Source organism: Microtus pennsylvanicus, chromosome 11, assembly GCF_037038515.1.
Source record: "Microtus pennsylvanicus isolate mMicPen1 chromosome 11, mMicPen1.hap1, whole genome shotgun sequence".
NCBI classification, from domain to species: domain Eukaryota; kingdom Metazoa; phylum Chordata; class Mammalia; order Rodentia; family Cricetidae; genus Microtus; species Microtus pennsylvanicus.
In genome coordinates, this window is record NC_134589.1 from 30864873 (window position 1) to 30879131 (window position 14259).

A 14259-nucleotide genomic window follows, 5' to 3' on the forward strand; every position below is an offset into this window, starting at 1 on the left:
AATTAACTTCGAGCCACCATCATATTTAAATGCAAACTCATGCTGTTACAGAGATACCCACACACTGATGCGTATTGCTACACAATTCACAATAGCCAAGTTATATAATCAGTCTAGGAGACCATCAACAAACAAATGGGTATAGAAAATGTGTAACATATACACAAGGGAGATTTTAGAAAAAAAAAGCTTTTTTCTTCAGCCATAAAGAAGGAAACGAATACATCATTTTCAAGAGCATGAATAAAGCTGAAAATCATATTAAGTAAAATAACTCAGCCCCAGAAAGGCAAATATTGCACATTTTCTCTCATATGTATTTTTTAAATGCATGAAAGTAGAACTGCTTGAGAAGAGGACAGAAACAAGCAGAAGGTGATGGGAAGAAGAGGGGACATGAGGGGAATAAATATTATGAAATACAGACCCATATGAAAATGTCTTTTTGAGAACCCATTAATTTTTAACACTAATAATGAAAAGTAAAATGGAAAAGATGGTTAAACATTAAGGCTGGAGTGGAAATGAGAGACAAAGAAGCCTAGGGTTTGCTGGCCACTGAATCTAACCCATGTGACAAGCTCCATGAGGAAAATATCTGTGTCAATAAGTGGTTTGCACATGGGCTTGTTCAGGTAGATCACACACACACACACACACACACACACACACACACACACACTGGGGGTGGGCAGTAATCCTTTGCAATTCCATTGAATAAAAGACAGCTCTCAGCTTAAATTTCCAATGTCAAGATCAGCTATAATGTCACAGGCTACACTCTTATAAGCTCAAAAAGCATCGTTTATTATCCCACATCAAATTAACATAATAGAAGAATGCATACTATTATATACAATAGTATTATATGTAATACAATTATGCTGGTCCTCAACTTAGAAAACCTGAGACCCTGATGTCTAGGAATTCACCTTTCAGGAGAAACAGGTGGTTCTCAACTTGTCATTTTTCCTACTGACCTTGTCAATGATTGTATTGTCTGCTCATCTGCTCATGGAAGCAACTGTTTGACTCTTCTTCTCTAGACCATCTTCCTCCTCTAAGAGTTGTTTCCTTTCGAAAGCTGTTATTACTCTCTGACCTATTGTATACTTAGTTATAGGATAACTGAAATAATAGGAATGAATCTGCAGTTGCAACTGGGGAAACACCCAAAGGGTATTGCATTATTCCATCCAGCACAGCAGTGTAGGTTATGAGTATAAGCCATCATAACCCATTATTTTTGTTACTTTATTCTGTGTAACTGAAGAAGCAGAGGTCATAGGCTTTTTTGCTGAAGGCCTCAGAACCATTATTGCGAATATTACTTTAAACCAAATAACCAAAATATTGGCTTATGTTCCTATGGGTAGGGAAGAGCAGGGACAGCCTGGAGCAGAAGGCTATTAGGAGAAAGTAGCAAGAGCTAGAAAGAGTTGTTGTATGAAGACAGGAAGGTGGAGTTAGGATTAAAACATATTCCAGAGAAAAATCCTCCACCTAAAATCAAGCTTCACCTTTTAAGTGGAGATTTTTCATTCATTTCCTGGCAGCCCAGACCCAAATAATCACACAGAACTGTTTGGCCAATAGCTTCAGTATATTCCTAGCTAGCTCTTACATTTATATTATATTATATTATATTATATTATATTATATTATATTATATTATATTATATTATATTATATTATATGTTACAAACAAATAGACTTGTGGTTTGTTACCTCTTGCTTTTTGGGTGGCTCCATGGCATCTGCTTCCTTTAGCAGCTATGTGGCATCTCTCTGACTCTGCCTACTCTCTCTATCTCTATCTTTGTGCTGATTTCCTGCCTGCCTTTACTCTGCTAAGTCATTGGCTTAAACAACTTTATTCATCAACCAATAAAAGCAACACATATACAGAAGAACATCCCACATCAACACCTCAAAGAGGGAATGTCCTGGATATTTTCCTCACTTTTTTCATTGTATGTTTTCATTTCATTAAGTTCATCTAATATTTTCACGAAGTTGGCTACACCCATGGAGACATGCACAGAAGTATGCTGAACAGGAAAAGACTGGTAGGATGCTATAATACCCAAGAGTAGATCATGAATCCTACTGCACATAAGATATCCAGGTGGTATCAAATAGGGTATATGTCAGACATGTGATTCTAAGAAGAAGCAATCCCATGAATAATGCACGACCTGAAAAGAATATAAAGTAAACTTTTCCCCAGTGAGTGTAAGAGAGACACTGAGATACAATACATAGGAAAACACATATACATAAATAGATATACAGGAAAAAATATACATGTACATATATATGTAGAGAGAGGAGAATAAATCAAGAAAGAGCTTTTAGAAATTATTTATTTAATGGATTAAAAGCGGCTGGGGCCTTTATGTTTTCCTTGCAAAGTTTATGGAGGTTAAAAATCCGCATCTTGCATTTTCCTGACACCTACATAGCCCATGAGTGACATTGTATGCTCAAGTTTTGACACCTTAAGCATTCTAGTAGTCATTCCATTGCCATTTTAAATGTACACCTTGTTTGGATGGCTGGAACTCATCTTGGTAGATAAGGTGTATTGAATAATGTCAATACACAGCTTGTTAGAGCTGACAACGGAAGCTCAGGAAGTGTCACACAGAAGCAGAACACAGCCTTCATCCAGCCCCAGGTTGTTTAAAGCTGAAGTGCTGTAAATTGGGCATGTCTAAAATGGAACTGTCAAGCTTAGAAGGTTTAACATTGAATCTTTCCCTGCAACTCTCAAACAGACTAATGGATTAAGGCACTGGAACTTCCTTGGGTCAGAAACACTTGAAAAATAATCCTTGTTAAAACTACAAAAATGCCCTGTGAGATAAAGAAATGAGGAGAATTATCACACGATCGATTATTTCCTTCTCCAAATGTCCACATGATTCCAAGCAAAGTTTCTCTCCATGGTTTCTTTCTAAAGAGGCAAAGACTCCTGAGACTGTTTTTTAAAGTCAGGAGCTATTTCTAAGCTTAAACTAATCCTCTGCGGACAGTAATACAACTCATGATCCCCAGAAATGTAGGGGTAAAAGATCAACTTAAATATCATATTTTGACTGTGAGCTGAATGAACTTGAGATATGGTACAATCTCTATTTTAGCTCTCGCTATTTGTGGTCCTCTACAGCACAGCCGATGGCATGATGCTGTAGCATTGATCATAGTGTTATGAAATTCTTATCAGTTTGCATAAAAGGATTTACTATTAAACCAAGTTCACCTTCCTGTATGATGATATTATAAACTTGAATGAAAGCAGAATCATCAGTATGTGTCAAAGGTAACTCCAAAACACAGCAAGAGTTTAAAGTCAGAATCAGGAGAATTTCTACAAGGACAGTCAGGAAAAGGAAGTCCTTCATCCCTGACTCAAGTTGAATTTGTGAGTAGATATGAATCTACTAAAGGTGTAAGACCAAGTCAGATATGTCAAATCAATAAAGACGAGATGTAGAATTGACTGGCACTCATAGAGAAGGATCTAGGGCCAAAAGAACCACATTATTAAAAAAAAAAGACATTGTGTAGGTATGCTACATTCCACAAAATATTTAAGAGTTTACATAATTTGTAATTTTATATAAAAATAAATTATCTATAAGTAAAAAGACATCCATGACTTATTTCCTTTGTCTAGTCTCAGACATGTCTACCACAGGAGCTCTGCAGAGCAAATGGGTCGGAAATCTTATGTTGTAACTCAATAATGTACTTCCATGCTCCCTATGTGCTCCTGAAATACCTGTATTCTAGTCCTAGAAATCTACAAATATCTCAGTCACAAGTCAAAAATAACTTTGCATATGTGGTAAATTTAAAATGAAGGATTTTGAGTTGCAGTTTCTGTGGTTGGGTGTTCGATGTCCCATACATGCTCATGTGTTTAATCACTTGATTCCCAACTGGTGGTACTGTTTGGGAAGCATGTGGAACCTTTAAGAGGTGGAGCTTTGCTGAAGGAAGTGGGACACTGGGAGTTGGCCTTGTAGTGTTATAGCCCGGACCCATTTCTTGTCCACACTCTGCCTCACCACGATGGATGCAATGTACAATAAACTCCCCTCCCTGTTACCATGCTTTCCCTGGCATAATGGGCTGCTTCTGTTAAAACCATAAACCAAATAAATATTTCTTCCCTTACGTTAATGGAATGAGGGAGAGATGGATTTTTCTTTTTCTAATGGCTTTGAAGACTACTAGGAAGGGGTAGGAAAGCAGTCTTTAGGAGATGGGAAAGACAGAAAATAGATTCTCCAGGTCTTTGAGAAAGTGCAACCCTGCCAGTAACTTGATTACGGTTCAGTGGCTTAATCATTTGTGTCTGACTTCCCAAATTGAGAAATAATAAATGTCTTACTCTTGTGGTGATTTGTTATAACAAAAATAAGAAACTAATACACCATGCAGATTAATCGCATTATTGTTGGTTGAATGTAATGTGTTCACACGACAAGAATCAAAGGCTTTGACAGAAGTTCCTCTCTTTCTAGTTGCAGACAGCAGGTAGCAGAAACTTCTTTTTATTTTGTTTTGATTTTTCTAGAGGTTGAAAAATAAGAGAATTTATGTTTGTTTATCTCACACAGACAGAGGTTCTGAATGCACTCTTAAAATTGTGCCAGGTCTCTTTAAAATCTTTAGGTTTGCAGAGTATGATACTAAAAACTTAAGAAATTAGTGAGAAGGTGCCTTAGAGTTTTATTTATTCAGTTTTATTTTTTTATTCGTTCATTTTTGAGACGAGGTGACATTATGCCACATGAGCTAACCTAGAACTCTATATAGATTAGGCTGGCATTGAACCCACAAAGATTTGCCTGCTTTTCCTTTCCATGAACTATGATTAATGGTTTACAACACCATAACTGGTTTTATTTTTGACATTTTAAAGGCTAAGTGTACTGACCCCCCCCCCCAGAAAAAAAGAGGTATACAAAAGAGTACTGTTTTGTGACTGAGCACCAAGGTGCACGAAGATGCTAGGAAGGAGAAATGAAATTTCTAAAACAGAAAAAAATCATTATAAATAAAGAGACTCTAATTTTTTAAGAGAATTTTTAAAGTTTACATGGCAAAATAGTGATATCTAAGAATGATCTGTATCCAAATTCCCTTGCACTTCCAAGGTTCTCCTTCTCAATAAGATCTTTTTGCTTCTAAATTTGGCAAGCCTTCCTGTATAAAGAAAAAGCAGGTCTCCCTGCATCCTGAGAAAATAGTTTTAGATGTCAACTTCAGTTTTCAACCAAATAGAGACATTTTTATGAGTTCAATAGAAAGAACAATGAGTAGTTGGACATCAACTCTCCAAAACAAGTGGAGAGAGAATTGCAAAGGTGATGTATTGAGCTATAGATCAGGACAAAGATGGGTTTCTCCATGTGTGATAGAGGAGGTTGAGTAATGAGAACTGACTGGAAAAGACTGAACTTCTTTAAATGGGCTCTGTGTGTTTTTCCTGGCAGACACAATTTTGGTTGAAGGGGACACATTCTTCTGCATGGAGGCATAATCACCTTTCCCAAGTAGCCTAACATCATCCTCTCCTCTCTCACTATAGCACTTACACACACACACACACACACACACACACACACACACACACACGCATCAAAATCGAGCATTCCTGTTACATCAAGGGTCTTCAGGATATCCTTAAATATCCCATACATCACTAACTGACTTGACACTGTCAGTAGCTGATTTATGACATGATTCACGTCCAGATGTGAGACGTTAGAGATGACTGGAAATCACATTGCTGTGACCAATATAGAGTACCAAATGTCTAACTCTGGCAATACATCTAAGCTCCCACCACATCTAGCTCTCATAATCTCATCATGGAGCCGTGGTGGGACAGAGCTGTAAGATGAAAGAAAGGATGATTCTGAGACATCATTTCATAAATGTCAGCAATTCTTGAGATGCTGTCTTCATTTGAACCAAAGACACACACCATTTGTCCAACTATTCATATGTGTCGTATGGTCTTATAAACTGTCTCACGGTTTTTACTTGGTTTCATCCTAAAAATACCCATCAGATCGCAGAGATTTAAGGGATGAATAACATTTTCAGTGTTCACTAAAATAAATCTATAATTGATGCAATAATAAAAGCTTGTCCACACAGTCTAAAATCATCTCACATGCTGCCTCATAAAACACACTCTGGGAAAGGTTCAGCTGAGATAAATCTCAGCTGAGAGCTTGGGAGTTTTCAGACAAGTTCCAAATCCCCCGGCTGCTGTGGATAAAAAGTCAAGAGATAAAGGGTGAATTCTCATCCATTCTTCTCATCAAAAAAGGCAGATGTTTTGTCCCCCTTGCCTACACCCTCTTTAGCGTATTACATTCCAGTTTTGGCAGCTGTTAGAAGAAAACCTAAATGGAGAAAAGAGAGGAAGGAAAAAAAAACAAATCATAAATTTGACAAGCGAGATAAGAACCAGCATGGTTGTCTGCTTCTCTCACTTTTGCGGGCTGAAAGGCTAATATCAAAATATTGTGGTTTGAAAAGCATCATAATCATGGGATATTAAGTCATGTTTGTCATCACTCTGGGCCTCTGCCTTTGTCTCTCTTTTTATCTCTGTAATATAACATAATTATGTCTTCTGTGAGGGTCAATTATCTTTGAACTAGAAAACAAATTACCATCATTACCTCCGATTATTCTTCCCTTTTCTTTGATCGCATTTTGTGCAGCAAGCCAAAATGGTGTGTTCATTCAGCCTTTCTCGTCCCTGGTTGCCTTGCTGGTAGAATTGATATTCTGAAGGAGATCATTTCCCTGCTGTTCCCAACTTTATCTCCCCCTCTTCACTTCCCTTTTTCAATATCTCTTAGGCCTCACATTAGAAAATACGTTCAAATGATCGTGTTATCAACACAGCCCTTGGCAAACCTGGCTCTTCATTCATAGTTCCAGTTTATTCCTTCTCTTTCCCACTCTGTATTTATAAAATTCAAATTGTTGCACACAAAGACCTGTTCTAACTGCAGTAATATCTTAGAAAGCTGCTGCACCCTAGTGTCAATAATATCAAGATCAGTGCACCTGGAGACTTATGTGACACCAAAAATTAACGAGGCCATTTGACTAAAGGCCCCCACCATGGTGGCTACAGGATCCAATGAAATTAGCATTTCCTTTGGTTGAAATTTAAAAAAAAGAAAAAGGTGAAAAATAATACTCAAATAGAAAAACAGAGGTTTTCATAACTAGCTTTTCCAGACAAGTGTCAGGAAAAATTTAGGTAGGATAATACAGATGGGAAACTCCGGTATTCATTCAATGGCACAATCTTCCTGGATACAGGGAATCAGACTTCATGATAACATTTCTAGACACACTGATTTCCCAGAAATCTCTAAAACAAATTGAAAGAAGATTCTTAAGGCCAGAGAATGGATGTTTGGTATTCAAATGCTTTGTGCTGCCTAGCAGAAGTGGGAAGCAAGGTTTACAGCAGCAATTTCTTCCAACTCACACTGGCAGACACCCTGTGCATAAATGAAAATCCTTACTCTTCCCACCTCACACTGTCCCTTCCGCATTTTATAAGGAGCTTTCCTCCTGATGAGTATTCTCTGTCTCTCATCACTCTAAATCTATACTGAAGGGAGAAATAAAGTTAAAAACTATGTCCTCTGTGGCACCCACTCAGCAATACAAGAATAAAACACAACAACAAAAAAAGCCACTTGACATGTTGCAAGCCCCAGCAAACAGGGACTTCTCTAAGCCCTCATCAAATGTAACTGTTAGGTTAAGGCAAAGGATAGAAGGGATGATGATGGAGCAAAATTGAAGCCTATTATAGTTTAGAAAAGAGCATATATATTTTAAAATATTTATTGAAAGATTGAACCTATGATTGCAGGAGAGCACATGGACAGAGGCTGAAGAACCAAGCTATATTTTTCAGACCATTACCAAAGCCAAGGTCATATGACTACTGTGGTATGATGCCCCTTGCTCCGGATACAACTGAGACCTCCCACTGGCTGATCTGAAACAATGCATGCAAAGATGGTTAACAATAGCGCATTGTCTAAGTACTAGAAATAGCACCATCTACTTTTCCTTTTCTTTAAGTAGAAGAATGAGAAAAACAGCCATGCATTACATACATGTCACATTCAGCCAGGAGAGTTTACCTACCTTCTTCTTATGCCTTATAGTACCCTATAGGCATTATATCAATGTCTTGGTTTTGAAGCTAAAGAAAATGGAACTCTGAGAAGGTCAGTAATGTGAAACATTCTTGCGTAGATAAGTTTTCTTTGTATTTGTTTATTTATTCCATAAATATCAAGTGCTAGGTTTTATCCTACAGCAGAGATGTTAAACTGTTCAGATGGTAAATCCAAGCCAACATCATGTGTTTATAAAGTTTCATGAGAACATAGCCACACCCACTCAAGGTTGTTTTTAGAACTAATTCAATGCCCAAATGCCAAGGTTGAGTGTTGGTAATGGAGACTGTGGTGGCTAGTTTTTTTGTGTGTTGGTTTGGTTTGTTTTTGTCCATTTGACACAAGTTAAGAGTCATTCAAGAAGAGGGTAAATTTAAAAAAACTTATACATCTTATCTATTTGATCTCCACCATTGATATTTTGGGGTGAAACAAATGGAGCCCCTACTCTTACTTTTTAACAGGCCATTTTGATTTGACTAAACAGAATGGGATTTTTAGAATATAAAAGGGAATTGAAAACATTCATTTTTCTCTTGTGATACCAACCATAACCAACACAAAAAGCCCTGTGAATGCCATATTTCAACCCTCCCTGTTTTCTCTCCTGTAAACACTCAAAACATTTAAAAGCGGGGGTTAAGGGTTCAACCAATAGTTGAAAAACAAACATTTTATATTACAACAGGAAGAATAAATGGCTTTGCTAGTAGCATTTTCTAACCAAGGGAGATAACTACTTGAGAAGAAATCTGGTATCAGGTCTCTTTATTTTGCCTCAGCATAGAAATTCTGCCAGATCTGAAACTTCAAAGCTCAATATGTTAATGAGTTCGCAGAAGCTTTGGAGAGTCTTTTCTGGCCAAAGAAAAGAGCTATCTAAGCACTTCTTTCTTTAGTGAAAATGGATGGTATTTGGGGGTCAGTTGTAATAGTGTTACGATACTGAAAAATGTAAGAAGAAGCATTTAAAGTAGAGATGATCTAATTATTAGCTTAGGTGGTTCTGGTGTCTCTTCTCTTTGTCAGACTGATTCAGGAAGTAATTTTACTTTCAGATGATTGAAATTTATTTATATAGATCTGGGGGTTGTTGATATAGCTAAAAAGACCCAATGTCAAAATTACAGCCTATTTCTGAAGAAAAAAGAATAATGAAATTGATCTATGAAAAAAATTCCAACTTAAACATTGGCATTTGAGTCAAATTTACTTTTATTAAGGAACAAAGGTATGAATCACTTGGGAAAGAGCAGCTCAGAAGGTCATTTAAATGCAGGTTCTTCCTTCAGAAGGTTTTTAACTTCATTTTTCAGAACCTGTTGGGTCAGGAAAATATCTTCAAAGTTCTGTTCAATAGTATAAATGAGTCAGTAGCTTTCCTAAGGCTCCATCAATTAGGACACATTGGGAAATCATTTAAAGGATGGGTTGATTATCTCAATCTGGGAATTAAAGGTACACAGAAACTACTCAGTTATCTTGTGCTTCCAGGGCAGAAATGGACACAAGTAAACTACAACTCAACAGAAAAGGGCGAGAGTAATGTCTTTGCCTATCTATGGACAGTTACTACTCCTCCTGAGGGAGACGGTAGCTCTTTGGGTGGTAGAATAATAAGATTTGACATCTAGAGAACATCTATGGATAGCTACTGCAACCTGCCTTTTTCTGACTCTAGGTGAGTCACTGAAAATATCTAAACCTTATGGGTTCAAATATAAAGAAATGATGAAAGAAGTGTTTGTTTCATAATGTTGCATTAATGGTTAAGTATAAAGAATAAAACATATTATTCAGAAAAGGTAAGTGATACTAATTAAAGCTATAATCATTATCTAAACATTAAAAATAAGGTGGCAGTTAAATATTGGTGACTCCCTGGTTTCCTTTGTGAGCCAAAATGCTTTGATTAGCTCTTACAACCGTTCACCTCCACACAAGAGACTTTGATGAAAGGCCACATCTGCTGAGAGTGTGATCTGACAATTTTTTCTGCTATTAGCAAGGGTAGAAAGGTTGTTTTCATTTATTTTGTGATTTGGCTGAAGATCTAGAGGTTTTAGGAGATACCTGGAACAGACAACCCCGAGTTATTATTGAAAACTGAGAGTTTTGATTAACCTAATAGCCAAAGAAAGATCAAGTTCACATAGCAATAAGGATTAATGGAAGGCAATAAGAAAAGTTATGGATATGCTAATACCCAAGTCTTAGGCATTTGGCAAGAAATCCTGAGATGGGTCAGAGAGATGGAGAAAGAAAGCAAAGTAGAATACATACTTATCCAGACTCTTTCTCAACAGAAAAGGGCTATCACAACTATGAATTTTTGTGTTATTCTTGAGACTGACTGGAAGCCCAAACCAGGTATACCTGATCAGGACCCACTTATATGAGTGATTGTGGATTGTATTCACTGGAATGATCCATTAACTTATAAAAAAATCTTAACCATCAGAAACAGTTACCTACATTTGTCTTAGCTAACTCAGCCCAGGGCCTTGTTCTAAGGTGAAACTCGCTTTCCTCGAGTTGACTAGAGAAACTTTTAAAGGAACTATAAGGTGATTTTTAAGACCAACCAGTAAGAGATGATGGAAGTGGAGGTGGTGGGCAGAGAGAATATGTGTTTGTGTGATCAACACCTTGAGATGAATGCAGTTTGGTAAGAATGACAAAAGGTTATCTCAAACCTTTAATATGAACCTAGATGAGATCTCCAAATAACCTTTTGGAAATATTAGGCAACTACCCATTCACTTAATTGACAAAAGTTTGAATTTAATGCAGGTGTTAATTAAATTATTTTATATTAAATTGAATGTCTATTTTGGCCAAGATGGAAGGCAAAACACAGGCAAATTTATAAAGTCATTGTTTTACAAGGAGAGCCAGGCTGGTTGTAACACAGGCTAGCTTTGCCCCAAAATAAACACACAGAAACTGTATTAATTAAAACACTGCTTGGCCCATTAGCTCTAGCTTCTTATTGGCTAAACTTTTATATTAATTTAACCCATTTCTATTAATCTATATATTGCCACATGACAATGGCTTACCTGGTAAAATTCCCAGCATCTGTCTCTAGCACATTCATGGTTTCTCACTCACTCGTTCCTTCTCCCTGCATTCAGTTCTGTCTTCCCTGCCTACCTAAGTTCTGCCCTATCAACAGGCCAAGGCAGTTTCTTTATTCATTAACCAAGAAAAGCAATGCACAGAGAAGACTCTCACATCATGATTGTATTATAAAAACCCAACAGAATGGAAGATGGTGCAGTAGGTAAAAGTGTATGTTATACAGGCATAAAGACCTGGGTTTAATCCCCATCACCCACCTGAAAGCTGGTGTGATAGTGTGTGTCTGTGTCCCCTTACTGGAAGACCTCTGGGGCTTGCTGACCAGTGGGTAGACCTGAGTCAGTAAATTTCCATTTAACAGAATCCATTTCAAAAACTAATGTGGTGATCAATTGGCCTACACACGCACACATACACACACACTATGTTTACATGCATATTATATATACATATATATATATACATAAAAAATTTTATATTAAAAGATATTTAATTATAAGAGCTTATAGCAAAACATAACCTACATGAATATGGAAATTTTGCTAATTTTAAATTATTTTTTTATATTTTTACAAATAATAAAAATAATCCATCTAGTCTCACTTTTTTCTTTTTATTAAAATATATTTTGTCATGTATAATATATCCTGATTATGGTTTCTCCTCCCACTACTCTTCCCAGTTCCCCTCCATGTCTCCTCCCATCTGGATCCACCCACTTCTTACAGTCTTCTAAGGAATAATAAAAAAGTAAAATATGATATAAGAAGATAAAACAAAAACTAGCATATTGGAATAGGACAAAACAAACAGAAGAAAAAGAACCCAAGAAAAAAAACAAGAAACAAGGTATAGATTCCGAACCCCATGTGTTCACACACTCAGGAATCCTATTAAAAAAAAAAAAACCTAACTAGAAGCCATATATACACAAAGGATCTGTGGAATAAAAGAAGAAAAGAGCATATATATTGTACACATTAAATATATTATAAAGGAAAAGCCCTGACAAGACATTATGAAAGAAGGAACCTCCTGTTGAGTTTATTTTCTGTTGGCCATCTACTACTCAGCTTGCAGACTGTCCTTAAAAGTAGTTTGCTTCCCCAGTGAGACGGTCTTGGAGGAAACTAAATTTTCATTTGCAAGTGAGCATCAATTGGAGATAGGTTGGGGATATGTGTCATTTTTCCTTCCAATTCTAGAACCCTCTTTGGTCATACCCATGAAGCCCCTGTGTATGGTGCTTCAGTCTCTGTGAGATCAGATGTGTGTCAACCCAATTGATTTAGAGGGCCTTGCTTTTTTGGCATCCTTCATCCCCTCTGGCTCTTATACTCTTTCTGCATTTTCCTCTGCAGGATTCCCTGATACATGAAGGGAAGAATTTGATGGAGACATTCTGTATACAGCTGAGTATTCAACGGCCTCTCACTCTCTGCACAATATCTGACTATGTGTCTCTGTATTTGTTCCCATCTGAGGCAGAGGGAAATTTCTCTGATGAGAGCTGAACAAGGTACTGATCTAGTTTAGCAGAATGTCATTTGGAGTCATTTATGGCAAATTTTATTTTAAAAAATAGAAGTATTTGGTTTTACCCTAGATTCCTGGGCTACCTAGTCTCGGGTTCTTAGTTACCTAAGCCATGTCAGGTATGGGTTCCATGTCATGGAATGGGCCTCAAGTCAAATCAGATATTGGTTGGATAGTCCCACAAGCTTTGTGCTACCATTACACCAGCATATCTTGCAGAGAGGACACCACTGTAGATTGATGTGGGAAGCTCTTATGTATATGTGTTGCTTTTATTGGTTAATGAATAAAGAAACTGCTTTGAGCCTATAGGAGGGCAGAACAGAGTTCAGTGGGAAAAACTAAACTGAATGCTGGGAGAAAGAAGGCAGAGTCAGGGAGACACCATGTAACCAACAGAGGGGAAAGACATGAGCTGCTAGCTGTAACCTTGCCGGTAGGTCACGAGCCTCATGATAAAATATAAAATAATAGAAATGGGTTAATACTAGATGTAAAAGCTAGATAGCAATAATCTTCAGTGATTGGCCAAGCAGTGATTTAAATAATATAGTTTATGAATAATGATTTCTAGTCTGAACTGTGATATGCCACCAGCAAAATGCTGGCTACCAAAAAGCTGTACTTAACTCTGTCCTTTTGTGTCTAGAATTACGTTTTAAGCTTTTTCAAATTTTACATGGATATAGTCGACCATGTTGGCATGCCAATTTGTTGTAGGAGGGTCACTTGTTTGTTCCTGGCTGCTCAGACCCATTTCCATTAAACTTGTAGAAAAAGTAATAGAGTAAGAAAAATAAGCCACGTAAAGATAGAATATACACAGAGAGTCTTGATTATGTATATTATTGTGTTTTCTTCAAATCTTTTGACTGAGGAGCTAAGTACAGAGAGACATTTCATTGTATGGGCTGCTAAGCTTATATATATATTCTTGATTCCAAAATTTGAGTCTAAGGATTTGTTGCTTTAGAAAAGAGGTTCTGCTTTTGTTTTCACAGAAGATAAGAAACTATGGATTTATTACAGACTAATGTGGTTTGATGGATCAAGACTCCCTGAAATGTCTCTGTGAACAACCCAAAAGTTACTTCTACCAATAAACAGCAGGAAGTAGTTTAGAGAGAACTACTCCAAAATTTTCAAATATTGTTTATAAATCTTTCTTTACATTTAAAGGGGGGTATGCTATAGAGATTTGCATTGGTATGAGTCTTGTTCTATTGATAGAAATTGAAGGTCAATTTTCTTATATGTATATTTTTGCTCTTGATTAAGGTATTATGTTTGTGAATCTCATTTAAAAATGTAAAGTATAATTAAAAAATACAGGTTAATAGTCACTTAATAATCAAGCTTATAGTCATGTTATTTAGGTTTTCTAGATGTG